This window comes from Phymastichus coffea, unplaced genomic scaffold (assembly GCF_024137745.1).
Source record: "Phymastichus coffea isolate CEN01 unplaced genomic scaffold, Cenicafe_Pcof_1.1 PCOF00177, whole genome shotgun sequence".
Taxonomy (NCBI): Eukaryota; Metazoa; Arthropoda; class Insecta; order Hymenoptera; family Eulophidae; genus Phymastichus; species Phymastichus coffea.
This window is the reverse complement of record NW_026706988.1, coordinates 275876-303288: the sequence shown is the minus strand read 5'-3', so window position 1 is coordinate 303288 and position 27413 is coordinate 275876. Positions and strand designations below refer to the sequence as shown.

General features: G+C 49.7%; 1 protein-coding gene across 1 annotated transcript in view; it reads left to right on the top strand.

Moving 5' to 3' along the window:
- The window catches only part of LOC131673434 (LIM/homeobox protein Lhx9-like), a 71872-nt gene that overhangs the window by 29600 nt on the left and 14859 nt on the right, over window positions 1-27413 (top strand). Inside the window, exon 2 of the mRNA XM_058951437.1 lies at window positions 8151-8206. The gene's annotated coding sequence lies outside the window, so the exon portion shown is untranslated. The remainder of the gene's footprint in view (window positions 1-8150; window positions 8207-27413) is intronic.

The following is a 27413-nucleotide window of genomic DNA, read 5'->3' as shown; positions in this document are numbered from 1 at the left end:
GCACACAAAACACACAAGGCAAAAAGCAAACGGGTAAAACGACGATCGGTATCACATATCGATCTGCCGATGTTTCCATTATTTCCTCGTGAGTCGTTTCGCGACGATAAAGTGTCTTATACGCCTCCTCACAGTTATATATATATATATATTTTTTTTCCCTCTTTTTCTTTACGCTGCTGCTTTGGAGTATATCGAAAGAGGGTCCACGCGATATTTATGGTTTTAATGCGCGCAGTTACGATAGTCGATATCCGATTGGAGGAGAAAGGCGGAGGGAGGAGAAAGGTCCTCTTGTATATGTATTACACTCGGAATTAAATTGTTTAGATTTTGGGCTTGGCGGTGGCAGAACGGTAACAGACTCGCCCCGGCGTCGACGCGCATTTCAAAATTTTGCCGGTCGCGCGCGCGCACCTCTAGAGAAATAATTACGAGGAAAAGCGAAAATTCGGCGGAAATTCAAAGAGGATCGAACGGCGAGCTGCGCTGCCCCGGGAGAAACGTCGATATTTATTGCCGAACAACGAGCGAATGCAGAATTTAGTATTCAATCTAAATGCATCGGCCCGTGCAAAAAGCTTATACGTTTTTCGGGGCGCGAGCGAGCGAGCGAGCGCCGATGCCGTATAGTACCCTAGTGTAAAATGTTTATTGTTTGCTCTTCGCGAAAACATGCGACTGCGTCTTGGCTCGAGTATACAGCGATTTTCAATCAAGCGAGCCCCACGATATTTGCTCCTTCTCGCCAACTATCGCCTCGTACATTATTCACAATTTTCCAAAAGAATATTCCATCGCTCGCAATCAAATCAAATTCAACTCAAACGAGTCTCCTGACAAACGTCCCGATTCGCAGCTCAAACTTGGCCGGTAAAACGTACACAAGTCATTTCTCGTCAAAGAAGTTCAATGCATCGTCGAAATCTTCCCCTTCTCCTCGATTATAGCTGTAAAGAAAAAGCCTCGCTCTCGCTTCATATTCATAACCCAAATATTTGCGCTAATTTAACGATCCAATAAAAAAAAAAGAGAAGAGAAGGAGAAGTGACGGCTATAGGTGCTACCCCGCCGAAAAATCAATCAAACGCCAAGTGGCGAGCGCACGGCGTTCCTACATAACGCGAATCGTTAGAAGAGTCAACAACCCGAACGAAAAAAAAGAAGAGGGAGCTCTCTCGAACGAACTCTCCCGGGGGTATAAATCATAAGGGCGCGTGCGTCTCGGTCTCTCCTTTTATCTAAAGAGGATCATACTTAATACGTAATAACGTTTTCTCATTAAGTTCGAGCAGCCGAATTATCCAATCTTATAGCCTGAGCCCCTGCGCTGTGTTTCTTTCGATATGCCGTCGATCAAACGAGCGTAACAAGGTTCGCTCGAGTTTATATTGTTGCGCTGTTTAACGCTGCGTAGCTTCACGATCCCCCAACCTGTACGTGATAAACTTTTTGTATAAATATAGAATTATATCAATGATGCCGGTTGGCTGTACTTTTGTTATTGAAACTTTTCCGATCCGGAACGATTCGATCTGCTCGTGGCTCTCGCGTGCGTTTTCAATGAGATGCATGAAAAGCTATTTGAAAACTGGGTAATTCGTGGAATTCCCAAAAAGACAAAAAAAAAACATTGATTTTTCCCACTCATTGCCATTCTTGAGAATCCAATTAAAAAAAAAAACTCGATTGTTCCAATACCAAACTCGGATTTCATTAAAAACGCAGTTAGCGTCAGATCATCCTCCCGCCACCTCTCTCTTTTTCCCGGATTTCAATCTATAAAATTCGCAGCGTCAAATTACTCAATCGCGCACATACTCCCAATCCAATAATCTCTTTCTCTATCGACTGGTATAAGACCCCGCTCGCGCTCGACGTCGACCCGACTGGCATTGTAGCTCCACGAGCGCGAGCACGCCGTAGAATTTAATATATTAAAAGTGGATTACGTGGGTGTAACATTCGATAAAGTGGCACTCTTGAAAATTAATGTTTGGAGGCATATGCGTATCGTACACATAGCTCCCGTGCATATCGCGCAAGAAGTCGACTGGAAAATATCTATATAGCTTTAATGGTGATTGAGTGCGACGCGGATTTCCCTCCCCCTCTTTATTTTTTTTGTTGCTGTTGTTGATCCACGGACACACTATCGACTGATTGGGATTTTCAATCTGCCGCGGTGATTCGTTAAAAGATGATGATGGAAATTGATTGGTGTTTTTTAATCGAGTTAAAAACTCGATTGTTCCCAATTCAATCCCCGGAATATTAATCTATCGATTGACGACCCGAAACACATAGAAACAAGCGAAACGAAGAAAAATATCTTTTTTTTTTCATCTTCTCGAAGGTTCCAAAACGCGCTTTTCGCGCGGATCAATTTAACATGAAAAACCAGCGCCATCCTCCCGTGCATCGAAGTTCATATCCGGCCGCGGGCCGGAAACAAGCGTAGAGCCCGCGCGTTTGATTCATTACACAAATTAAAAAAGTAAATTGCCTCTCGTGTGCCTTCTCTGTCGGCCGAGGGTGGCGGACGTATGACGCAGCCAACGAAAATATTTAATTAAATTCACACAGCCGCAAGACGCGCCACCACCGCCGTACGCCAGGGGCCAAAAGTAATTATGTTATCTGCGCGCTGTTCCCCCTCCCTCCTTGCCAGACACCCCCCCCCCCCCGGCACGTCACACCGCGGCTCGCGCGCCGCTTCTTGGCCTGCTCCTTTCTATTTATTTATTTCTTCTCGAATGCCAAATCAAGAAAAGCATCGCGCTGCCGGATGGATGGAGGATTGCCATCCCGGTATCTTTGCCGAGGAATTGCACGGTATATTTTTTTTTGTTTCAATTAAAATTTATTGAAATTCAACGCAATTCGCTGGCTTTTCTCATTAGAATTTCGTCAGAGTAAATTGAAATTCATGCCGGATCGGCAAAAAATATCGCGGCACTCGCGTTTTTATTTTCCGTGCTGCAATAAATCATTAGGACAAACCAGACGCACCAATGTAATCCCCCTTCGAAAGAAACGTCTCACAATTTTGGTCGAGTCGATTGTCTGTGCAACCGCAAAACGCTTGTCTATTAAATGGACACCTGTACTTTCGGATTTGTTACGAAGCCTTTGCGGTTGAGCGTGAACGAAAGTATGAGCGTTGGGCATTTGTGTGACAAAAAAATTGATATTTGCCAACCGCAATGTGAAGTAAGGTTGTGTTGAAACAAATAGCCTGAGCGCACATAAAGGAAGATTTATAACAAGTAAGATATGAAACAACCGAGTGAAAAAGCCTATTGCTTAATCCGTGCAGACTATAGATACATTCCCCGGAAAAACTGCTGTAAATGTGTTGTTGGGCTATGCGACATCTGTGATAGAATTTCAATTGTACGACAAATAAATTGAACGTAATACAGAGAAGGCATACTTAAAGTTTTGATCGGATATATCGATAGTGGTTTACCGCGTTAGAAAATTTTCCAACTATCAATCGCGATTATGATCACGAAGAACAAATTAATACAAGCAATCGCATGCCACGAAACATCGCGCAAAAAGAAGCAAGAGAAAAAAAATTTGAAAAATCGAGCGAATCAATAATCCGCACTCACGTGGCGCGTGCGCGCGAATAAAAAAACGAATATAATCTATCAAAGTGCAGCCCGCAAAGTACGGAAAACGCGGCTTTGGCGCAAAGCTCTCCTACTAAAATTCCCGCAGTCTCACGATGGCGCAAAAAAACAAAAAAAAAACGCAAAAAGAGAAAAATAGTTACTCGCGTGGTGCATTAGCAGATTTAACGAGCTATGCGGTCCTCTTTTTTTTATCACGGGGCTCCATTATTTTGATTCCGGCGGGGGCTGAAAGTTTCAGCGCTTTCTCCGAGTGCATTAGTGTTTATATCAATTTGTCGCCTAGCGCAATTGAATTACTGCAGTTAGCCGCTTTCAGTCTCTCTTTCTCTCTGCTCCTTTTACTATATCCCTGCGTGTACATACAAGAGCTTGCTTTTGAAAATGCTGTCGTTTCTCTTTTTTGTAAAGGGTTGCGTGATACTCGCTTTCTTTTGATATGACGACAATGGGCTTAGCGAGTCTAATAGTGATTACTGAATTAGTGAATGGTCGGAATAAAATCGAAGGCTCGTTCAGTTTGGCGCTTGCCGTTGCCAAGCGAAATCATCCACAGGGAAATCCAACTGTAAGCTTCGGGATTGTTGAAAGAAAAAGCACGATAGAGCATCGATACCCCGACAAAACTGAAAGAAGGGTGGTCGCGCGATCGACACTACAAAAGGAGAAAGCGAAGGCGTCGACGCGCCGTTCGTTTTTACAAACTCACGTCTCGGTCGCATTTTCGAAATCCGCTCTTCTAATTATTTTAAAAAGCCCGCGCGCTCCTGGGGAGCAGCTGAAATTTCAATCAGAGAACGCGTGCGCGAGAGAGAAAGAGAGAGCCACTTTCCTAATTAACGAGCGAATTGCTTTGGCTCAATTTCGAAAATGACGCGCGCGCTCTCGGAGCTTAATTAAGAAAATGAGGCTATCTTATTACACGCTGCGCGCGGGCGCGTGCGTACAATCCCTTGTGTATATATCGCAACAATAAGTCCTGAGGTCTTGCTTGCTGCGGTACAGAGCGAATGTGTTTTTTTTTTTTTTTTTTTTCGTACGGCTTATTTTTCAGAATGGTAGTCGAAAATTCCCATCGGACGTATTGTTTATTTTTGCTGTCTCTCTTTGTGTGCGAGGATGTCTTTCTATGCCTTTTCAGATTGAGCAGCGCAGTGTAAATCACGCGCGGTCTCTCCCGGTACGCTCTCTTTTTTTTTGTAATTTGCCTTCTTTGCTACCGTAGTTCCTCTCTCGTATTCCGGGAAAATCTCGGAGCGAGGTGTTAATTTTTTTCTCGCAACGGCGGATCCGCTCGAAGCTTTTGTGCGCTCGCAAGCTTTCAAGAGATTTTTTTTCCGGTTGCACTTGCGATTATCAATTAGCAGCCAAACGTGTACGCCAAACCGTCGAGGAGGAAAGAGCGCGATGCGATGAATATTCACGAGATCGGCCGATTTCCGTTGGGCGAACAGGAAGAGCGAAAGTAAGCCATCGTTAATAAAGCTCGCTGTCCCGTCAAACGAGGCGTCTCATCTCTCATTTCTGAACCGAATTTTTTTTTTCCTCCCCCCTCCCTCCGCGCACCGGCGAGCATCCGCCATTAATTCTTCTGCTCGTTATACCCTCGCGCGCGTCGCATCTCGAGGGTTACGTACGCCGAAACACATCTCGCAGCGCCGATTTTTTCCTTCTTCCCCGCGTCGCTCGCCGCGCTTGTAGATGCTCTTCATTATGCGCTATCCGAAGCCTTTGATGTTCTGCGGCCAATCGCATTAGCATCCGCGAGCTCTCTCTCTCTCTCCCTCTCTCTCGCTCGTTCGTTAATTAGCGCGTCCGCTTCCGGGAAGAGAACGAACGCTTTGACGAAGTATGCTATCGAGGGTCGAACTACTACAACAATGACGCGATGATTCTTTTTTTTTTTCTGCACGGGAGAAGCGAGAGAGTCAAACGAATGTCTGATGAGGTTCGTTTCGCACTCGTTAGTGCGCTGCTTGGAGATTTGGTTGTTACGAGCGCTGATTGACGCTCGTTTGCGGTTCTCGAGGCTGTTTTCGTTGCGCGCGGGCCTCGCCGCGCGACGACTCCGGGCTGGTCTTTTCATCGACCGAGTCGCGACACGAGAGGAACAAAACCGACTCCGCGGGCATATTAAACGCGCGCGAATTGTCGATAAGGTGGGGAGCGCTGCGTGTATCCAAAAGCAAGGTTAGCGCGAGAGTGGCCATAAAAAGAAATGCCATAAATGTTTAATGCACTTTGTTGCGGAAGAAAGCCGGGCGGCCCTTAAGAAACGAAGCAGGAGAGGCGCGCGCGAGCAAGAAAGACATAGATAGAAGCATCAAGGAGGGAGAATCCATCTGCTAAGTGCGGATAAAATTACCCCTTGGCCTTACCTCGGCTGAGTGGATACGTTTTAACGCCGCTCGCGCTCGCTGCCGCACCGTATAGTTCGATTTGCATCTTAGCCAGATTGCCAACAGACTCTATATATAGTACCATCGGAGTCTTTCTCTCTCTCTCTCTCTCTCTCCCTCTCTCTGGCTTTTGTTCGGCAGCAATTTGTGGGGGGGGGGGGCAAGGGATATGCGACTTCCGTTAAATTCTACCGAAAAAAAGGGATATCATATAAAAGTCAGCGTACGCGTAGGCAAATCCCCACAAGAAAATAGAATGACAATGAGATAGAGATCCACGCAGACGGCATGTGTATCTCGCTGTAAGAAGGTACATAAAAAAACCGGTGTTTTTCGGTGGGGAAAAAAATCGAAACTTTAAAACTTGCGAAATACAAACTTAAATCCATCTCGGCGTCGTCGTCGTCGTCGTCGTCGTCAGCCGAGCCGAGTCGAGCGAGCGCGTCGGTATTGAGTTCTGTATCATGGGTGGCTATAATACATTTTTTATCTGATCGAAAGCGGGGGAGAGATCTTTTATGGTGGGGAGGAAAGAGAGAGAAGGGTGTTTGGGTTAGCCTTCTTTTTTTCCGCTACGCGTGCCCCGTAGGATGTTCCTTTTTTCTTTCTTTATATTTATACCGTCGCCCCGCCGTCGATCTCATTTTCCTTAGATCGACTAATTTTTATTGCCGACGACGCTGGACCTTGAAACCTTCTTCTCTCGTGAGATTACTTTTTATCTGCTGCTCGAATTAGCTTCAGCTGTCGCGTCAGCTATTTTTTTTTTCTCTTCTGTTTGCTCGCCTGATTTATTGCCGCGCGAGGCCGCTATCAATTTCGATGCATACAATAACTATCTGCCGCGCTGTCCGAAAGCCCATCTGATCGAGTCTTTTCAGTTCTCATTTAAAGCGATAAAGATATAATCAAAACTTTTCTAATATCCCAGTTCGCGCGAGCGCGAGATGAAAAGAAAGCGTTAAACGAAAAAGTTAAACACACTTTTACCGCTGTGCCTGGGCAGAGCAAAGGAGAGAGAGAGAGAGAGAGCGAGCTTGGTTATTTATAAAACACAAGGAGAGGCGCGCACACGTGGACTCGACTTAACGCAATAAGCCGCTCATCAATTTTCCAAAAAGGAAAATTTCATCTATAGGGCTCACTCCTCTCCGGCGCGCGGGCGGGCCGGCAGCACGCAACAAATTAGTTTTCTGTCTCATCGCAAAACTCGACGCTACACGCTCGCACACACAGCGGCGGCAACCTTCGTCTCTCTTCTTCATCTCTCTCTTTCTCACTCGCGAGCTCGCGCGGAGCTCGCTCGCGCGCGCACACGTAGCGAGAGGGATGCGCGCGGCACCTACGTGTGAGTGAGCGAGAGAGAGAAGGGGGTGTCATATCGGCCGGCGGGGATTGAAAAGCAATTTTCCCGAGCGAGCGAGCGAGCGAAAGGGAGGGAAAAGGCAAGCCGGAGAAAGAGAGAGGGAGAGAGAGAGAGAGAGAGAGAGAGAGAAGCTTTATATTAATGATCCAGATATATTATCGGACGTGACCGAAATTGCTGTCAAAAAACTCGGATATTGGATCCAAGGAGATTGCCACGCCACTGAGAGGCAGTTTCGCTTTCTCAAGAGATTGCACACATACACACAGACGCGCACACGTGCGCGCGCGCGTAGCACACGCGACTGAGCAGCCATATTCAAATGTGCCGCTGCTGTGTGTGAGCTCGTATTTTTATTCTGTACCCCGGCGTCTTTTATTGAATACCCTATTTTTCCGAAAATACACCTGCAACTAAGCGGACTGGAACATGTCTCGTTTTTAAAATTGTTGCTCCCGCAAGTCGACGATTCTTCAAAGCAACGCAAACGCGTATGCAAAGTAGACGTAGCCTTATCGGCGATGCGGGCGCGCGCGCTCTTTTCAGCTGAAGGTGGGAAAGGGCCTACCCGTCGAAAAACAAACGGGCGATAAGTGATTGCGCGCGCGCGTGCGGAACCTTGTACAGTTCTTCAGCGGAAAGGCTGATAATAAGCGGCTTCTCGTGGCGCTCGAGCCAACAGACCGAGAGCACCTTCCTCCTCTTTCTCGAGCGAAGTCAGAAGCTTTGTTTCTGTGCTTGCAGGCGATGCTGTCGTAGCGGCTTTCCGTCGTTTGGCAGTTGCAGCTGATTCTGCGCTGGTAAGTTTTCCTTGGCGAGATTGCCTGCATCCCTGCGTCTCGCCGGCACGTCTGGATAAACTATTGGCGAGCGGCGCGCCACCCGGAGAAAAGCCGACGGGCGGAGCGCCCGTGTTATTCGACTCGAGAGCGTCGAGACCCGATCCCGTGGGTCCGCCGAGTGGTGTTTGGGCAGCCGCGCGGGATCGCGGGATCGCGGGCTCGAAGCTCGCTTACGGGCCGTCGGCCGGCGCGCCAACCGACAAAGGAGCTGACGTCGTCGCGTGGAACCGGTAGCCGGCGCGCTCGCAAATTGCCCCGGCCCGTGGCGACGCCCTTCGTCGCACGCGTGCGTGCCGTACGCGCTCTGCCTTTTTCTCGGCGCGTTCGGCGAACGACTCGCTCGGCCCGCGCGCCGGCCCGGGTTTTGACCGAGGCACGCTCGGCCGTGCCTCGTAGGCTTGATTAGCTTTCGCCGTAAAAGGTAGTTTGCGAGTCGTTCGCCGGCATCGCGCTGAGCTGGCCTTGTCGTCTATAAAAAGCGAGAGAGTTCCGCGCAGGTACGTTCCTCGAAATTTGGCGAAAGTTCGGCGGCGCGCGTTGCACGCCCGATCGGGCCAGAGCCGAAGGATCGACGGCCGGCAAAAACGCGCGAGCACGAGCGGAGCCGGAGCGCGGGGCAACGAAACAAAAAGAAAATAAATAAAAGAAGAAGGAAAAGGTCGGCGGGGGTACATAAGGGATCGGCTTCGATCGCGTGGCTTTGGCTTCTCTGATTGCGCTGAATGGGCCAGGCGCGGGGGGAGGGGCGGAGCTGCCTTTGCTCGCTGATTGACACTTGTTCCACTCGCCATGCAGGCAGTGCTCGAGCTAGCTGCCTCGTTCGCCCCGCGCTTAGAAACAATCGTACCCGGCTTGTTGATTTCGAGCGGCTGCTGATTGCGAGCGCGTTTCGTGCAAGCTTTCTTGATTGGGCCACGGCTATCCGCAGCCCTCTCTTTTTATTCCCTCTCTCGCTCTCTCATTTGTAAACTTCGTGCAGCTGCGCGACAGAACGTGTCGGCGATTTTAAATTAGGACCGATTGACGAGCTGCCGCCACGCGGCAAATTCGACACCAGTGCGCACGACCAAGATCACTTGGGCGTTTCGCTTTGCTGCTGCTCGTTGCAAGTTTATTCCGATTATATTTCCGAATCGAGACGTGTTAGCTCAGCGCTTCGAGGTCGAGCACGGCGAGGCAGACTCGGTATGAGACAACGTTGCTAAAGAACGAGGCTGTTCCGAAGAGTGACTTTTATTCGTTAATATGAAAAAGAAAAAAAAAAAGAAATGGCCAGACGACTGGACCTGGAAGCACGTGTCTATCGCGCATTAACAAAAATCCGCTCAATCGGCTGAATTTTTTCCAGGCTGGAAAGTTAGAAGTCGCTGGGAGCTAATTTATTGGCGAAGCGAGGGAGTATGCACTCGTGGCGCAGAGAGGAGAGAGAGTGAAAAAGATAAAGAACGGCGAGCGCACGATGGGATTAATTAAGCCCGAAGCTTATCTGGCAGTTTGCATTGAAGCCTCGGGATTATCTTTCTCGATCTCTCGCGAGTAATTTATTCGCGGATCCAATAAAGGGGCGGGAGAGAGAGAGAGAGAAAGATGAACTAAAAGGACTTGGCCCTCTCGCTCTTTAGCGCCGGGCGAAAGAGAAATATTTAGAGGAATTAACGGGTCAAAATGGAGAAATCTTCGGGGTCCGTTAGCATTTTAATGACTGCTCGGTAACTTCGAGTACCTACTTAGATGCCGGCTACAAATTCGTCGTATTTTTAAATTTGCAGGCGCACTCCGACTGAAAATTATTAAATGCGCGGCCCTGTTTTCGACGCGCTGAGGCAACAAGCCAATGACCTTGAGCAAATCTCTTTGCAACACGGCGATTCCTATTGGTACGCGGGGAACTCCGTTTGAAGCTATTCCGAGACCGAATGTTCCTTGAGCAAGAGAAATAGTTTTATTGCAAGAGGACCTTTGCACGACGTAGTTTCACGTTTCTTTTCGAAGGTCTAAAAATATTTTGATTTGCCGATGAATTTGGCCGCTGGCGGGAGTAGGAGGCTGCAGCTTATTTCTGAACGTTCGACGATTATCACTTAGCGCTCGACGAGGTCCCTCGAAATGCCGTCAAGTCAACCTAAAAACGAAAGCAAACGAAAGTATCGGTCAGCGTGAGTCGAGCGCGTACGAGGGGTGCCGAAAATTTGCGTTCCGAGTCTGGTCTAGATTGGGTTGAGGAACTCTACTACAAACCCCCATCGCGGTTATATAGAGCGAGATCGCTGGCTCGACAGTGTACGTGTGTGCGCGTGTTCGGGTGGAGGCGCTGTACTTAGTTAACGGACAATGCGGCCCCTAACGAACAGCCGCAGGCGGGCGCCGTCGTCGTCGTCGCCGTCGACGTCGTCGCGTGGCTGAGCAGACGGACGGATTACGCGGCCGCTATAAGCGTCGTTAATGCAAGACGAGAGCCGAGCGCGGGAGGTATGCTGGCTGCCGGCGAGGAGGAACCTCCGAGCTTTGATTAATTTATTGGGATTGCCAAGGCGCGCCGGCGTGCTGGCCCCCTCCGACAAGCCTCGCGCCTGATTGGCTGACCTACTATTGCGATGCGTATCTTCTTTGCTTCATTAGCGGCTGTTGCCCCGGCCGGCTCGTCGGCGGAATTGCGCCGAGGGCTTTATTCGGCCGACGCGGCCACCCGGGTGGTCGGATTTCGAACGCGACGGACGTCGCCTGCGAGCGTCGTATCGTCGCGGATCGCTCGCGACGATAAAGAAGCGAGGCAGGGCTCGCGGCCGCACAAAGACGCCGCGCGATCGCGGCGCGCCAAAATTTGACGATCGCCGAGGCGGCAGCGCAGAGCGAGAGAGCCCGAGCGCGCGAAAAATCCGGCAGACGCGCACTCGCCCGGAGCGCCGGCGGTTGAGGCGCACTGAGCGCTCGTCGTAATTGGATTCGATTGTCCCGCGTTAAATCGGCAACCGCGCGTCGCCACGGTGCACCTCGTCTCCTGCGCGCGCGTCCGTGCGATGGGGTAGTCCACCCTCTGCTGCGAGCGCGCCTCTGTCGGATAATCGATGATCCGGGCGAGAGAATACGAGACTGCGATCATTCCGCTGCGCTACAGTCATCGTCGAGCCAGCCTCGCCGCGCTATGCTCTTACGGACTTACTTGCTCCCTGCTCAGTGGAACTTTCGGGAGCGTAATCTCACTTTCCATTCGGAGAGGTTTTCTCGATTAGATCGCCGTTGATCGAGAGGGGCTTCCCAGTTGGACCTTCGGCAACCCGGCGCATCTTTGATTCCGGAAACTTTAGCGTCAGGCTGGAAATAAATAATACGGCGTTAATAAGACGGCGCGGCAATCGCGGCGCACGCATTAGCGGCGTCTCCAACGAAGCGCGAGCGAGTCGGCGCTCGAAAAGTAGCGTTCTCGCGGCGGCGCGGTCCCGCCGTGCAATCCCCGCCAGCAGGCAGCGGCGAGCCAGCGGGATTGATTAATAATGCCGATTGCCGAAAACGAATTAGCCCGGGCAGCGGCGGACGCGCGCCCGGCCGTTAATCGCGAGCGGCGAAAGTGTAATGAACCTTTTAGGGTAATAACTGCGCGCAGGCTCCGCGGAGAGAGCGGCTAATAGTTTCCCAAGGGCTCCTAATTTGTCCGTAAAATCATCAGACTAATGGCCGGACACCTCCGCGCGGTTAATAAACTTGCGCCCGCACACACGTGTGCCCCGGTGAGGTGCTCCCGGGAGCGCTCGATGCATTAAATAAAAATGGAGCGCGCGGCGAAGAACACCAGTTGCCAAGTTCATCTGCCGATCGCGCGCTCTCCGCTCCACTGACGCTAATGGATCCTGCCTATACAGCTACTCTCTTTGACGTCGGAGACTCGAGTATATTAGATGATTCCTCGTGCTGGAGTGCACTTCCCCCCTCCCCCACCCGCTCTATCTCTCTCTCTCTCTCTCTCTCTCTCTCTCTCTCTCTCTCTTTTATTGATGACGTTCAATGTTGCGGCAGAACTTGCTGGCGGCTAGGCATGTCATTAAAAATAATTGCAACAAAAATTGAAGATAAAAAAGAAGTATTAAAGCTCGCCAAGTTTTTCAGCGGGGCGGAAGAAAAAGAAGCGAGAGAGAAAGAGAGAGATGAAAGTAGAAATTAATGAGTGCGCGTAATGCGTCATCAAAACTGAAAGCCCCGTAGCGTGGCGTGGCGCTCATTAAGGGATGTTGGCGAGTGAAGAGGCCATCTGGTCAATTTCACATAACACTTTAAAGCATTCGCGCCATTAGCGTTTTGGCTTCCTCTCGCTAAAGCTGCAATAAATCGATCGGAACATAATGAGCTCCGGCCGAGCGACGTTCTTTTTATATTCTGCCAATGGCCGTTGTTCTCTCTCTCCCTCTCTCTCTCTCTCCGTTAGCTCTTCGCGCGCGCACTGTCAATGAGCCCTCGTTCGTCATTGATTCATTATAGTACGCGCGGCTCCGACGGCGACTGGTCGCGCGAGATGACGCTCGTAAAAAGAAAAAAAAAGAAAAAAAAAAGATCAGTTTTTAATCGAGCGCCCCGTTCCCGGTATCACTTAGCGCGCGCGGCCTCGATTGCCAATTAACATTGAAAGTCGCGCAGGCAGGCAGTCAGGCAGGCAGGCACGCGGGCAGGCAGCTGCGTACACTCCGACGCTGCTCGAGAGAGATAGAAAACAGAGGCGGCCCATTAGTAAAATTACCAGGCGCAATATTGCCGATAGAATGCAACGCGCGCGTTAAGTGTCGAGCGCGCAGAGGCCGGGGTGGGGCAAGCTTTTTTCATTTGTGCCCGAGCTATTGTATATACTATTTCGGTAAATGGATCTTTCCTTTTGCCTTGTTTTCAACGTTGCGCGTCTGCAGAAATTATCGCTCGCTCGCCTGCGCGCAAAAGGCGCCAACCGGATATTAGCCGGTCGCAATTACCGGGATAGAAGTGCGCGCGCGAGCATATAGAACAGGCCGATATCTATCCGCGGCGAATAAAATATTACGCGCGTACGCCGGTACAGCGTGAATAGGTGGAAAGGCAGTTATCGAATTGGCTTTTGTAACAGGCGCACATTATATCGCGATGAGGGGCCGCCGAGCCGTACGACCGCGACGATAATTAACCATTCTGCAGATATTATATTCGAATGATATCGCGTACATTTGTTAAGTAACTCATTCGACTTGTCCTCTTAACTCCTCCAACCGCGATCCGCGACAATGAGTACGGCGCGACGCAATTACGCGAATTCGAATCGAAATGAGCGGAGCTACGACGTTGCCCTCCGAATCGCATTACGTTCGCTCGGCGCGCACGCCCGAAATATGCAGAGAGAACGGGCATTTTACGCCTGTCGCGCGACAATATCCAAGCGGCAGGATTGCGCGGATTCAAAAATCTCGGGCAACGGGCGCGACAATAACCGTCTCGAGGCGAGCGCGCGCCTCTTTCGCGCGGCGCGCGAGACTTTATCGGCGGCAACAAAAGCGAACGCGCGTCGACGTCGCGCGAACATGTGGGTCGGATCGTTGCTGTTTACGAGGCTAAAGCGCGATGTTATGATTTTCCGCGGATTCGGTTTCACTTCCGCCGCCGCCACCGCCGCCGCCGCGCGCTGTTTGCTCTGCCGTCAGTCCCGACGTGCGCGCGCGTGCGGCCTAAGCGCTCGCGTTGTGTGGATGTGCTTGCGCTATAAAGCCGCGCGCCTTATGCCGGATGGCCCTTGTCGGGAGAGAGTGCGAGCGCGCGGCTCGGCTTCGATGCTCGTCTTTGAAATACCACCTTGGGGAAAAGAACATCTCGTCTGCAAAACGCTCCACGATAAGATAATCGGCCGCGAATTGGTAATACTTCGCCCGCTACGCGCAATTACGGGATATTGGCCGCGCTACGTGATTTTTCACTGCTTTTTTTCTTTTCTGTTTTTATGACCGTCCTGTCAGCTGTTTCTCTAGACCGCGGCGCGATTCCCTTCTAACTAAAACTCGTATATTTTACCTTTGTAATACACGAACGTGAAAACAAATCACAGTTCCACTCCTTTTCTTTTGTGTTTTTTTATGTAATGACACGCATGGCTGAGTGCTTGAAATCTAATACCCTAATGCCTGTGAGTCGGGTTGGGTCGATGATAAGTCGTTGTCGCGGATTGGCTTCACGCTCGTGGTTTTCTCTGTTTGGTCGGGAATTAAAACGACTCGTGCGTGATATCGAGGAGTGTGGCTGTTTCATCGAAAAATTACGTTCGTTAATGGATTGACTTTCGTGAGTGTGTCATTTTTGGAATTTTCGAGAGTCATGGCGTGGGGTTTGGCATGGCAAAACGCTTTTGAAAAAAAAAAAAAAAAAAAATGAAATGCTGCACTTTCGTGCGAACTAAAATATTATCTCGTAAAATATTGTTACACTTACCCGAATGCTGACTTGGTTTACACTTGTCGGCGCGTAGTAAAAAAAAAAGAATAGACAGCGACCATATAACAAGCGTCTATAATCATAGCAACGCAGCTGGCAGTCGAGTATATAGAAAAGCTTCTTTAATGAACAGCTTATTATAACTCGTCAGAGTTGCCCAACGGCAGCGGATTAAATGTTTGCTCCGCGAACGCAAGAGAAGAAGGGTTAGCGTGCAGGACCAAAGGGGAAATTGGATTTCTCTTTTCCTTCTTTCTCTCTTTTTCTCTCGCTCTCTTTTCGCCTCAGCACGATTAATATTTGGATTTCGCTCGTTAACGTCCGAGCAAATACACGTTAATTAAGGCAATCGCTCGGCTTATGGGCTACAATTTTTTTTCCACGCTAATCTTCGGCTCGAGGTCGTAATTATCGATATATGTGCTTTACTCGCCTGCTGGAAAAGGCGAGACTGACGTACGCGCGCTCACCAGCCTTGGGCGGCGCAGGTCTTATCATTAATATTTATGCGCGTTAATACAATGGGGCAGCCGAGGGAAAAACAGGAACTCGGAGTCAAGTCTTTTGTCGCGGCACGGGTACTTTAACGGAGATTCCATCGTCCAATTACATCGTTTCTCTCTCTCTCTCTCTCTCTCTCTTCTCTCTCTCCTCTCTCTCTCTCTCTCTCTCTCTCTCTCTCTCTCTCTTCCTTTAATGTGCTACCGTCTGGGATAAGGTCTTGAAGCCGAGCGTTGGCGGTATTTGCTCGAGGAGCGTGACCAAGAGAGTTACGTGGTTTATTGAGCGGCTCATTGAGTACTGTTTCCATTCATCGTCTCGCTCTCTCGCTACTCCATGTATCATATCGCTTTCATTCATCGTTCATTTCATCCTGATGTCTCATTCAAATCATTCTTGTTTTATTTTCTCATGTGTCATAATGGACGTATCAATTTTAAAGCCAACATCGTTAGCTATTTTTACGGAACGTTACTTTTTATTGACAATTCGCTAATTGAATATGTTTAGAAGACGAATGAAATTTTACCAATCTTCCATTTCATAGTGGAATATCTTTCCTGACATGGTCAAGTAATTACTACTTTTATGTCCACTAGATGGTAGAGCAAAATTACGATATGATAGTAATTTCCTTATTCAAGAGAAATATACCTGTGATTGAAGGACAACCGGTATTAATAATTTTATATATACATTAGTATCAATTTAATATGCTTCTAATTTCATGGGTCGTCGCTTTAGCAAGCCAATTCTGTTGGTCATCAAAAAACGAAAAATTACTTGGAATTACGTAACTGTAAACGAGATACCGTAAAAACTTGCTAATCGCTCGAATCAATCACCAGAAACTACCGCCGCATGAACAAAAAATCTGGAAAGAAAAGGATTTTTCTCTGCTGCTGTAACGTCGCGCAATCAGAGAGAGAGAGAGAGAGAGAGAGAGAGAGAGAGAGAGAGAGAGAGAGAGAGAGAGAGAGAGAGAGAGAGAGAGAGAGAGAGAGAGAGAGGGAGAGAGAGCGAACGACTCGACAGTCGTGCGCGCCGCGCGAATCTCCATAATTCCGGATTACAGCAAATGACAGCTTTTAACGCTGATGCGCAGTTTATACCACGAAGATGTATTATTCCAGTAGTGGCGCTGCTATTTTTTACCCCTCGGAGCGCGCCGGTACGGTGAAAAATTTGAAGCGAGCTAATTAGAGCATACTCCATTTGGAGAATTTCAGGGTCGCTGTACAGCGTGTTCCTTTTTCTTTTACTTCTCGAGCACCGAGTTAATAAGGTCGTTTCGGAAATTAGCATTTTCTTATTTAACCTCCGGCAAACCAATGGACGTCTAATTGAACTTTTGTTAAATTGATCGTACAAACGGATAATCCGCCAAATTTTTTTCTCGGGAGGGATATTTGCATCGGCGGAGGGTTGATTTCGTCCTAGAAAACTTGAGAGAGCGGAGTAGGGTGGTGGTAGGGGGCGACGGCGCGGAGAGCACGCGGAGAATACGTAAAATCGGCGAGGGGGCGCCAAAGAAAAACAGAAGGTGCGGCTAACGAGAGTGAGAAAGCCGATGAAAATCATGCTTGCCTTGATTGCATCATCAGGCAGCCGCCGAGCGCTCAGCGACGTTTAACGAACCGGAAGTCCACCGACCAGCCAGACAATTAGGCTTTGGATGTGTGTGCGCGCGCGTGTGTGTGTGTGTGCGCGCGCGCGTATATATATCGTGTCAAAACATCCTTGTTTGTCTTTTACAGAGAGATACCGGCGCGTAATAATCCGCGCGCGCGTGTGTGCAGCAGCTGCTGATTGCGCGCGAGAGAGAAACCAAAAGGGCTTTCGCTACTAATCAGCGCAACGACAAGCGCAATTAATTGCCTGTTCTCTCTCGCTCGCTTCCTTTTTTTCGGCCGTGAGCGTGTGTCTCGTCCTTGCCGATGCGGGTTTTTGACGATCTAGACGCCGCGGTCCCTTCTGCCCCCCCCCCCCCCATCCGCCGTACGAGTTTGAACTTGTTCTTTGACAACTCACCGTTTGTGCGCGCATTAGCCTCGTTTGGATTCGTGTTGAACTTTACCTCTGAGAAGATTCGTTGACTTTTGTCGTGAAAAATTGTTGCTTCAATTGCGACGCGCTCGAATAGAAGTGCGATTGTACATCGGCGAAATATCGCTTGCGAGGAGCGCGGGCGACACGTTGAACAGTGTAGACCGTAGATGGTCCTGCGAGAAACTTGGCTTTTCGTTAAAACATTGGTCGATATATCATACAACTATGTACAAAAAGTAGTCACTAAATGAAATTGAAAACAAGGCGGTTCTACAAGGCAAGCAGTAATTATAATGTATTTACACGAGCGCGGGGAGATTAAAAGCCTGGAAAGCTGACGCGCGGCGGCCAAGAGCAAATCGATAAACTCAATTAATGATATAATACAATTATCATTTCTACCGGCATAATTGAATTATTCATCGGGTCCGACGAGAGCGCGGCCGGTAATTACACGCCACGTCGTATCGTGTACATATAACTCGGGCGAAAAATTCAATTTAGCGCGCGCGCGGCCCGTTCAATCAAAGCCGGCGCACAGCGGCCGAAATCGCGACGCGCCGAGACGGCGCAGATCGCGCGTCATCGTTACTAATAAGCGCGACGCGGAGCGCCTCGCGCTCGATTTGCCGGCGAGGCGATAATTGCCGGCCCGAAAAGAATCGCAGTCGGGGCAGCGCTCCTCCGAAGGAGCCCAACTGAAACTCAATTACAGCCTTCGACGAACAATCGAGGCCGCGTGGACGGACCGATGATAGCTCATCAAACTAAATTATTTCTGACAAGCAATTGGAAGAGTACGATAATGAATCGTCGGCTCCTTAACGATCGTCCGCGCGCAACTTTCTTCAATCGCCAAGGGAGCGCGAGAGAGCAAATCAAGCTGGGCCCCCTCGACTAACGAACTCACGGCAGACGGCTGACCTTAATCCGATATTCGGAAACGCGAGAGCGGGAGAAAAAAAAGGAAGGGGGCGGACTGGGGGAGGTGGAAACATCATCGCGCACACACGCTCGAGAGCAAAAAAACCATTGAAAATTACCCGCGCATTCAGGCAACAAATTAAAAGCGCGCGAGAAGGATGGGTTGGAGGGGGGGGGGGGACGAGGCAGTCGGCGTTGATTGCACCACAAAGGCCGCAATTATGCGGCCCTCCGGCAATCACCACGCATTCTGACCCCGCGCTCGCGCGCGAAACTTACGTTTTTTCGCGGCGATTGATACGACTGCAATCATCAACGGAGCTCTCGCTCGCTCGCTCCTCCGTGTATGAGTCTGATGAGGCGAACGCGCGAAATAGGAAAAGCGAAGAAAAAGGAAAAAAAATGTGCGTGTGTGTGTGTGTGTCTTGTGCCGGCGCTTAGCGAGCGGACGAAAAATGTGTTAATGAGCGATTGTCGAGCTGTCGGAGCGACGCGTTGAATGGCGAATGAGAGGAGCTGCGCACGCGTTCTTAGTTATTTCCTTCTCTTTCGCGACCATTGTCGCGGCTTATCAACCTTTCCGTTACGAGCTGCCGTCACACTCCAAGGAATTCGTTCCACTTATCCAAAGTGACGCGAGTGCCTCTTTTCGGCGGCTCCCAACGAGTTCGATCTTCTAATCGCAAATTTCATGTTTTCCTGCTTTTTTTTGGTTTGTTTTTATCACGCCTCTGGAATTTCAAAGCGAACGCGAGCGATCCAACACGGTGCCCGCTTACCTCGTACGACAGGGATTAAAGAGAGCAAGAAAGGGCCAATAAAATATAGTGGTAATAATAGAAAGTTCTCTTATGTACGCACATAGCAGTAGCAGCTAGTGGAGGAAGAAAGGTGGAATTTTCGAAAGGGGCGCATATACAAGCAAAGCCGAGTATATGTAGAGCCTCATGGACGTAGCGAGTCCAGAGGATAATTGAGCCCGGCCCTTACTTATGCAACATGCGGGCACCTACTCAGACGCGCGGCATGTACAGAGAGAGAGAGAGAGAGAGAGAGAGAGAGAGAGCGAGTAACAGCCACTGCTGCTGCCTGCCCGGATATATTAGCCCGGCTTTTCAAGCTAATGCCCCATTGCTTATTTATCAAGGGTCATCTACCACTTTCCTCTCTCTCTCTCTCTCTCTCTCTCTCTCTCTCTCTCTCTCTCATCTAACTTCTTTTTTCCTTTTTTCAATTTCCACTTGAATTATACCGTGACGACGACGATTCTCCACTGTTTTCAAATTTTCCAAGTAACTTGGAAACGAACGCACGAGCAAAGAGATCCAGTATACAAACAGTCACGTCGAGAGTGGAAATGAATAGAAGAGTAGCAGCAGGCCGTACGGAGATTCCCACGCTCGAAATATCTTTACCCACCGCTGTCGCCTAATCAGCACTCCTCGAAGACACCCGCAGCACGACGACACTGAGGGGGGGATGCTCGTGATTGGTGCTAATGGACACCGAGCTTTTTCGGCTGCTTCGTTGCAGGCGTCTCACTCGCGGTTCTTACGCGCGATCTATTCTCCTTCGGATTGTAATTTTCGACATTTACTTTCCACGAAGGTGTTTCTACATGGCTTTCCCATCGACTCGACAGAATGCTTCTAATGCGACAATCCATTCGTCCAGTCGATCTTTCCAAATCAACTTATCTCTCTCGCGCTATTTTCCCGACATTTACACAGAAATAATAAAGATAGAGCACAGATCCTACCTAATCTAGGCGGCACGCGTACTCGGAACTCGAAAGCATCATGCACGATAAGAACAAAGCGAAAGAAAAGCAGCCTCAATGCGTATCGGGGTAAGATAAGAACGCCAGAAGATACGTGCCAGATGTGTTGTGTAGAGCCGCATGCGAGCATCGCTCTCTCTTTCTCTCTGTCTCTTTCTTGACTGGAGGGTCGACCGGAAGAGCCGCATTAAAACCGCTAATCCATCCGAACGGGCACGTCAAAATCGTTTCTTTGCCTAAGGAATCTTTCGCTCTCTCCGTAATGGCTATTTTCGGACTATCGTTTGGCTTTCCGACATTAATCGCCTGCAAGGGTGTCTATTACATTAGAGAGAGTGCGGCTCCTTCAGTTTTTACGAAGGGTGTCGTGCGTAGGGACGTTCGGGGGATCTTTAACTGGCCGTCAATTAAGATATGCTTATTTTTACGACTTTTACACGACGTCGATGATGAAAAAAAAAAAACGGAAAACGAAGAATAGTTTGCCCAGTTCAGCTTTTCTCGTGCCAGTGATCCTTCATTTGAAAAAAAATATCCTCTCTGTTCTTCCAACAACATCAGTCCTCATTGGAAAATCAACACAGAAATACAGGCCATTTAGCTGTAATAACACACATGTTGAAGGCCATCGATCGTCGTCGTCGTGGGTCCCCCCAGGGAGTCTTCGGTCCCAGCAGCTCTCTCACACCCACGAAAATTCCTTTTTCGAAATCGAGATTGTTAATTATTCGACGCCGCGCCAAAAAAAAAAAAAAAAAAAAAGGCGCAAGAAACGTTTATTAACGAGGCGGAGGCTGGCGCGTTTATTAAAACAGCGTAAATACGCGTCGGGTGATTTATCTAGTAATACTGGCCGACAGGGGCTACGCTCGCTTTGTCGATTCTGGGGAAATTAAAAACTCACTTTATTACACGTCTCATTCTCGCTGGCGCTCGCTTGCAAGCGACTTAATATGAGCCCCCTCAGAGAGAAAGAGAGAGAGAGCGAGAGAGAGAGAGAGAGAGAGAGAGAGAGAGCACGGATACCTGATGGAACGAATATTATTAAAGTTCGCGCGCGCTTGCAGACCGCCGCCCGAGATACACTCGCTGCTCTCCCCGGTGAAATATCGTCTCGCTCTCGTTGCTAGCTGCACGCCTCCATTTATTGCTCGCGTCTTCTCTCGCTCGCTTTCGTGTGTTATTGGAATTTTTCTTTCCTCCAGCGCGCTTACGAGGCTTTGCTTCTAACTATTTTTAATAAACGCTTTCGATATCCCTCCGCTCGGCCGCGCCATATAGTAGCTCGGTCGCGCGCGCGCTCTTTTGTGTACTCGCGCGAAAGTTAGCCGACAGTATTATTTCGTGCCTCGTGCGCGATATGCCCGAAGGACAGACCAGAGGGAGAGTGGGCTTGTAAACGCGCACTTTGCATTATTATTGCTCTTCTTTTACGTCAACGAGCGCGCCAACAAATTCGAAAAGTCACGGTCGCTTCGGCGCATCCTTTGGCCTGTTCGTCGCTGTCTGAAATCGATCCAAATCAAAATTTTCAAGCGTCTCCGCGAGCCAGAGAGAGAGAGAGAGAGAGGCCGACGAAGATTAATGCCTCGCCGGGGCCAATTCAATAGTCCCGCCGATCGCAAGAATTTCATATAGATACCGCATTTTCCGAGTGGCACTCGTCAATGTCCATTAAAGCCCTCGATCCTTCTTTTCGTCCCCTCGTCTACCTCTGCCGCTCCGTATCGCCCCGGTGTCGCGAGTTTTATTAACGTCAATAGGCCAATTATTGCCAACTCCATTTCGTCGATGTCGTCGCTCTTTCTCGGGGATAACAAAAGTGTCGTGCCGCCAGCAGCAGATTCGAATCGAGTCAGCTTGAGCGCCAGACACTCGATCGGTGCAATAAATTTCGAAAATAAAAGAAACGAGGCTTTCTTCTGGGGGCGAAAAAGAAAAAAAAAAACCGGGCTACGCTTCTCTTGGTTCGTGAACGAACAAGCCGGAGATGGTGTAACAAATCGATCATTAAAAGGGCCGTCGTGGCTCAATAGTACACTCAGTTTCGTAGAACGTCAGTCGGTAAGAGATAGATGGAATGTTGTCGGAGCTCATATCCGTTGGCTTGGCGTATAGTCCGCGAATGAAAGGGGTCGGGGACAATAATATAGGAAAGTGGGCTTTCTCTCTCTCGCTCTCCTCCTCCAGCCCGGCTAAGCAATATCCATCCACCCTACATGCCTGCCAACTTCTTCATATTATCGTCGTCCCTCCCTTCCTCCCTCGCTCTCTCTCTCTCTCTCTCTCTCTCTCCACCTCGAGCCACGAGAGCGGATCTCAGCAATTTATTTATTACCGCTCTCTGAAAGACTTATTATTGCATTTTTCAAAAACGTAGCTAGGGACAAACACGCAGCTGGCCTGCCTGTATCGAGGCTTACGCGCGTCCGTTTGCCTTTTTCCCTCGTTTCCGTAATTAAAAGTTTCTACTGGATTCGTCAATCTGCAAGTTCCAACTGGAAAATGACCTTCCGGCACGAGGGCAACAGGAACTATTTTTTTTTTCTTTATTGATCGGAGAATAGGTCAGCCGTCATGCTCGGAAAATTAAAGCTGAAAAAACTGGCTCTAACTTTTTAATTCGAGCGCCCGGACGATGAGAAAGCGCACTCGGCAAACGAGTCTCGCAAGGCGGAAAAGCTGGAGACAACGGCCGGAAATGAGCGAGCGAGCTATCGCCGGCTGGGCTTATTTATTTCCGTCGCGGACGATTTCGTCAATCGCGCCTAAGAACCGATGACTCGATGGGAAAAGTTGCGCGCGTAGCGACGGGATGCAGAGGTCCTTTTGTGCCGCTCTCGGGGGGTATCCCGGAAGGCGGTCGTGTGCTCGATGGAGATCGATCCTAGCGCGCCAGCAAAAATTAATCGTGGAGTACGACGCGAGGGCGAGCGGTGAAGGAATTTGATGCACGGGGCAAGGAGCGCGAGCGAGGCCAGTGACCACACGGGATAAAAGCTTCTCGTTCGTTGCCACCGAGGAGCTTGCCACTGACGAGGGTGGAAGCTCGCTGCGCGCGCTCTCTTTTTTTTTTCCGCCGAGTCAGTGTACGAGAGAGGCTGCGCGCTGGACTTTCCGCGCCTTTCAACTGTAAACGACCGAGCTGCCAAATCTCGTTCTCCCTCGAGCAAAGAGAGAGAGAGAGAGAGAGAGAGAGAGAGAGAGAGGGTGGCTGCCTCTCTCGTAACGATCCCCGTACGTGCGCGCCCACTAATGAGTCGCGTACGCTCAATTAACCGACTGGCGCGATGCGTCTCAAACGCGAACGCGGAAGAACTCGCTTGCCCGGCTCCGATTATTAACGGCTTACCGAAAAGTTGCCATTGGACGCGCACCGCTCGATAAAAGCATCGACTTCCGTATTTTTTTTCGCATTCTCTCGAGAGAGCAGCGCATGCATCATGCGGATCTATACTGATGATATTTATTGATGACCAAAGTACAAATCTACACGGGCGAGTACGTATGTAGTCGATGGTTTATCGTTGTAATGGACTTGGGAGAGACAGAAGTCGACGCGGCTAATGGAGCCCTCGGGCTTCTCTCTCTCTCTCTCTCTCTCTCGCTCACTCTGTCTGCTTGAAAAAGCTCTTAGTATCTGTGCCACGACGGAGAGAGCGCCATATCGGTTATTCGGCTCTTTTCTTCTCCCACGTTGTGTATGTGAGTGTGTATGTGCGCGCGCGCACATACGTTAAGACGACCGAATCCCATTTTATCGGGCTCTCATCCTTCGTCCCCTTCGCTTTTTCCAGTTTTCAAAAACTTTTCTTTATTATATTTTTTTTTTACTCCGCGACAGCGCATCAGCTCCGTCCAACGAGATCGCAATAATGGTGCTCTCTTTCGACGCCAACAACGAAATTTCCGATCGCCAGGAGTCAAATGAAAAGAGGAAAAAAGATAAAGAGAGGGAGAGAGAGAGAGAAACAATAAAGCTCCGCGCGCTCGCCCCTTCCATCAATCGGCGCCCGCGCGCGAAAAGTAATAAGTCGGCGCGATGGACGTGCGGAGTGTAAGAGCCAGAGAGCGCGCACGCCTCGGATAATACGGGATCGAGAGACGAGCAGGAAGGGCGGAGGAGAGAGAGGTGACGCGAGCGACCGTGATGAAATTGGAGGAGGTTACAGAGAGAGAGAGAGAGAGAGAGAGAGACTGGTTTGGCTATCCCCTGTGTAGGAAGAATCACGTGTGCCAGAGATGTGCTTCGATTGCGTTTTTTTCCTCGCCTCTTTTCTTCTTTCGTTATTGCCACGGGGATATGTACCGCTGGAATTTCGCATTTTAACTGGGCTCTGCTGTACTTTTTCCGCGGCTACGGGGATTTCGAGTGATTCAAAGTCGGAGATTAGTCTGGCGGATGTTTATGATTCATCAGGTCAGCGCTGGTTAGAGATGAATCTCGTAATTGCTTCGTATCATTGTCGATTGGGATGAATCAGCATCCTCCTGGAAGTGCAGTTAATAAAGGGGAAAATGTAATCATTTTTTCGTGGTATAAAGCTTTTAAAATCCGAGCCGTCGATTGGAAGTCACAGCTGCGTTAGATTCTCGCGCACAAGATATCTAAGCCTGCTAGTCGTCAGAGACTGAGGAAAAAGAGAGAGAGAGAGAGAGAGAGAGAGAGCACTCACAGACAGACAAATATCGTAGTCGTCGTTCCTCTCGTGGGAGGTGGCGGTTGGCGTCTGATGTCCGATACATCAGGCCCCATGCATAATAAATCTCGGAGCGCTCCTTCACTTCTCGGCGGCCCTGGCGGAAAGAAGAAATGAAATAGGGAGAGAGAAAGCAGACTGGGAAATTCGCGAGTGTACGTGACGGGAGGCTGGGGGAGAGAGAGAACGGATATCAATATCGGGAATTGTCCGAGCGGCAAACTTGCCCATCAAATTTTCGCGTAATACATTTCACTCTCGTGGAATTAGTCTTTTTCTCTCTCTCTCTCTCTCCTTCGGCTATATCGGCTCTCTTAATTCCATTGTGCGGCTGAGAGAGAACGGGGCTCTTAGCGGAATTGCTGTGGCCGAGCGAAGGAGAGAGGGTAGTGAAAAGTTTTTCGGCTTTCCATGTGTGTGTACACTCGGCGTCTGATGCGTCTGGGATCCACTCGGGCATTTTCGGAATTGCTATGCTTCTCTGCCAGCCCCCCCGCCCTCTTCTCCCGTGATCTTTTTGTTGTTTTATTAGTTTGACATGTGTGCAAGCGCGCGCGCTCGTGAATATAAATAATGCGCGTGCCTCTCTCGCGACGTGTACGTGGCTCGTGCTCTCCTTTGATTGCCGTCCGCGTTTTCGTAGGGTCGCTCCCGTCTTTTGTTCATTGCGGGAAAATCGAAGCGAATGCATCGACGCGAGCAAAGAGCGTCACGCCGTCGCGTGTTTCTCTAGCAATCAGAGGCATTTAGCGAGAGAGGCTACTTTTGCGTTATGCACAAGCGGTACGTCAGCTCGCGAGAGCGCGGTGTACGAGATCACTCACTCGCAAACAATAACGCTTCCATCTCAAAGTAAAGTAGGGAGAAGACAGCGACGAAAAAGAGGAAAGGAAAAAAAAGCGCGCGAGTGACACGGAGAAAGAGAGAGAGAGAGGGGGGGGGGGGATGACTGCGGCTTTTTTTCTCGCTTAATGCGAGTAATGATACTTTTCGTCCGCCTTTTCTTCGAGGCACTCCACTTTCAGCGGCGCGGTGATGTGCGCGAGCGCGAGAGAGCGAGAGCTCGAGCGGGAGTAGAATAAGTAGAGGACAAAGTAGACGGCGTACAGAAAACCTCCATTAAAGTCCCCAGAAGTGATTAGTACTCCACCATCGTCCTTCTCCCTTCCGCCACCTTTCTCCTCTTCCTTCCCGGATCCATTCTATGCCTCCTCTCGTTCTCTCTCCTTGCCGGCGTCTTTTTACTTTCGATCTTGCTGCCTACGACCTTTTATTTCGCTTCCTTCAGCTGTTTACTTCTTTTTTTTTTTTCATGCTGTCACTTTAGATTTTCTCGATCATCTAGTCATTAAAGAATGATTAGAGTCGAGCAATCGACCGAGAGGCCCTCAGCAATACTAACTTGGCAATCAAACCTTATTGGCAATGGGGTGAAATCTAATGAATAAAATTACGCTTAATTACAAACTCGAAAACACGCGCAAGCACAGGCTGAGCAAACAAACTGAAAGTTCTGCCTCGGAGGCAGTTACGCAAGCGGTACAGAGGAGGAATCAATCGGGCGGGGGTGGGGGGAATAGGTTGGATAGCTTTTCTTTTGCATCGTGCCGTCTGCCCAGGCACAATCCCATTAAGACTCCTCTTCCAATCAGCGCTCTTTCATTCCGCTGTGTCTTTTCCGAAATGACGCGAGCTTTTTGCTCTCTCTCTCTCTCTCTCTCTCTCCCTCTCCATTTAATCAGGCCAGTCCGTAAATCACGCGATAATTAAAAGAAAGAGCACACTACGTGCGACTAATCCATTTCGCGGCCGCGAACTCGGCTCTACGTGCACGGAATCGTGCGCGCTGCCTTGCCGCCGCGTCTGTTATATACGGAGTGAGGACGCCCAGGTGTTGAGAGATAACGCCGGCTCACGGACTAATTTCGTTAATCGAAAATTTCTTTATTATTTATTTGTTCCTCTGCTACTGCTGCCGCTGCTGCTGCTGCTGCTGCTGCTGCTGCTGCTCCTCTTCCAACTAACTCATTCGTCTTCTGCTCTGATTAATTCACGAGCGAAGGCTACGCGCGCGCTCCGCCACGGCTAATTATTTCGGATCGCGTTGCCATCGGCTACATTTCCAACTATTTTTCATCTGGAAAAAACTTTCTCGGAGGTCATTATAATCGATCGCGCGGCAATCGATGCATTTGGCGCTAGTTCTAATTTCCGGAAAAGGTTCGATTGACGATAGTCGAGCTCGCAGTCGATTCTTTTGGAGATGCCCGTCCGTATAAATCCAGACACGCGCATTCGACAATGCGACAGCGCCTCGTCGAAGGACGAAGAGAAGAGAGAAACAGCTCGAGAGGGGGGGGGGGGCGATGATACAACCCGTACGAGACGAAGAAGGAGCCAAGAGCAGTAGCGCTAGTGTCCTTTCTAATTTAATCTGGCGAATGATTCCGTGATTGCCGTGTGCGTGCGCGCGCATCCGCGTGGCGCGAGCGCGCTCGACAGGGCAGGTGGGGGGTGGGCAACCCTTTCATTACTTAGCCTCCCACCGCCCGCGATCGCGGTTCTCCCACTAAATCAGCTCTCAGTCTCTCTCTCTCTCTCTCTCTCTCTCTGAGAGCGCGAGCGAGCGTAATTTTTGTAATGGTAGGTGTGGCCTTGGCTCGTCGACGCTCCGACGAGTGGGGATGAGCGCGGCCTGGTGGGGCTCGGCCGACGCACGCGGCGGTGGGGGCAGCGCAGGGGGCGGCAGGGGAAGGCCTGGCTTCTTTCGCGATTAAGA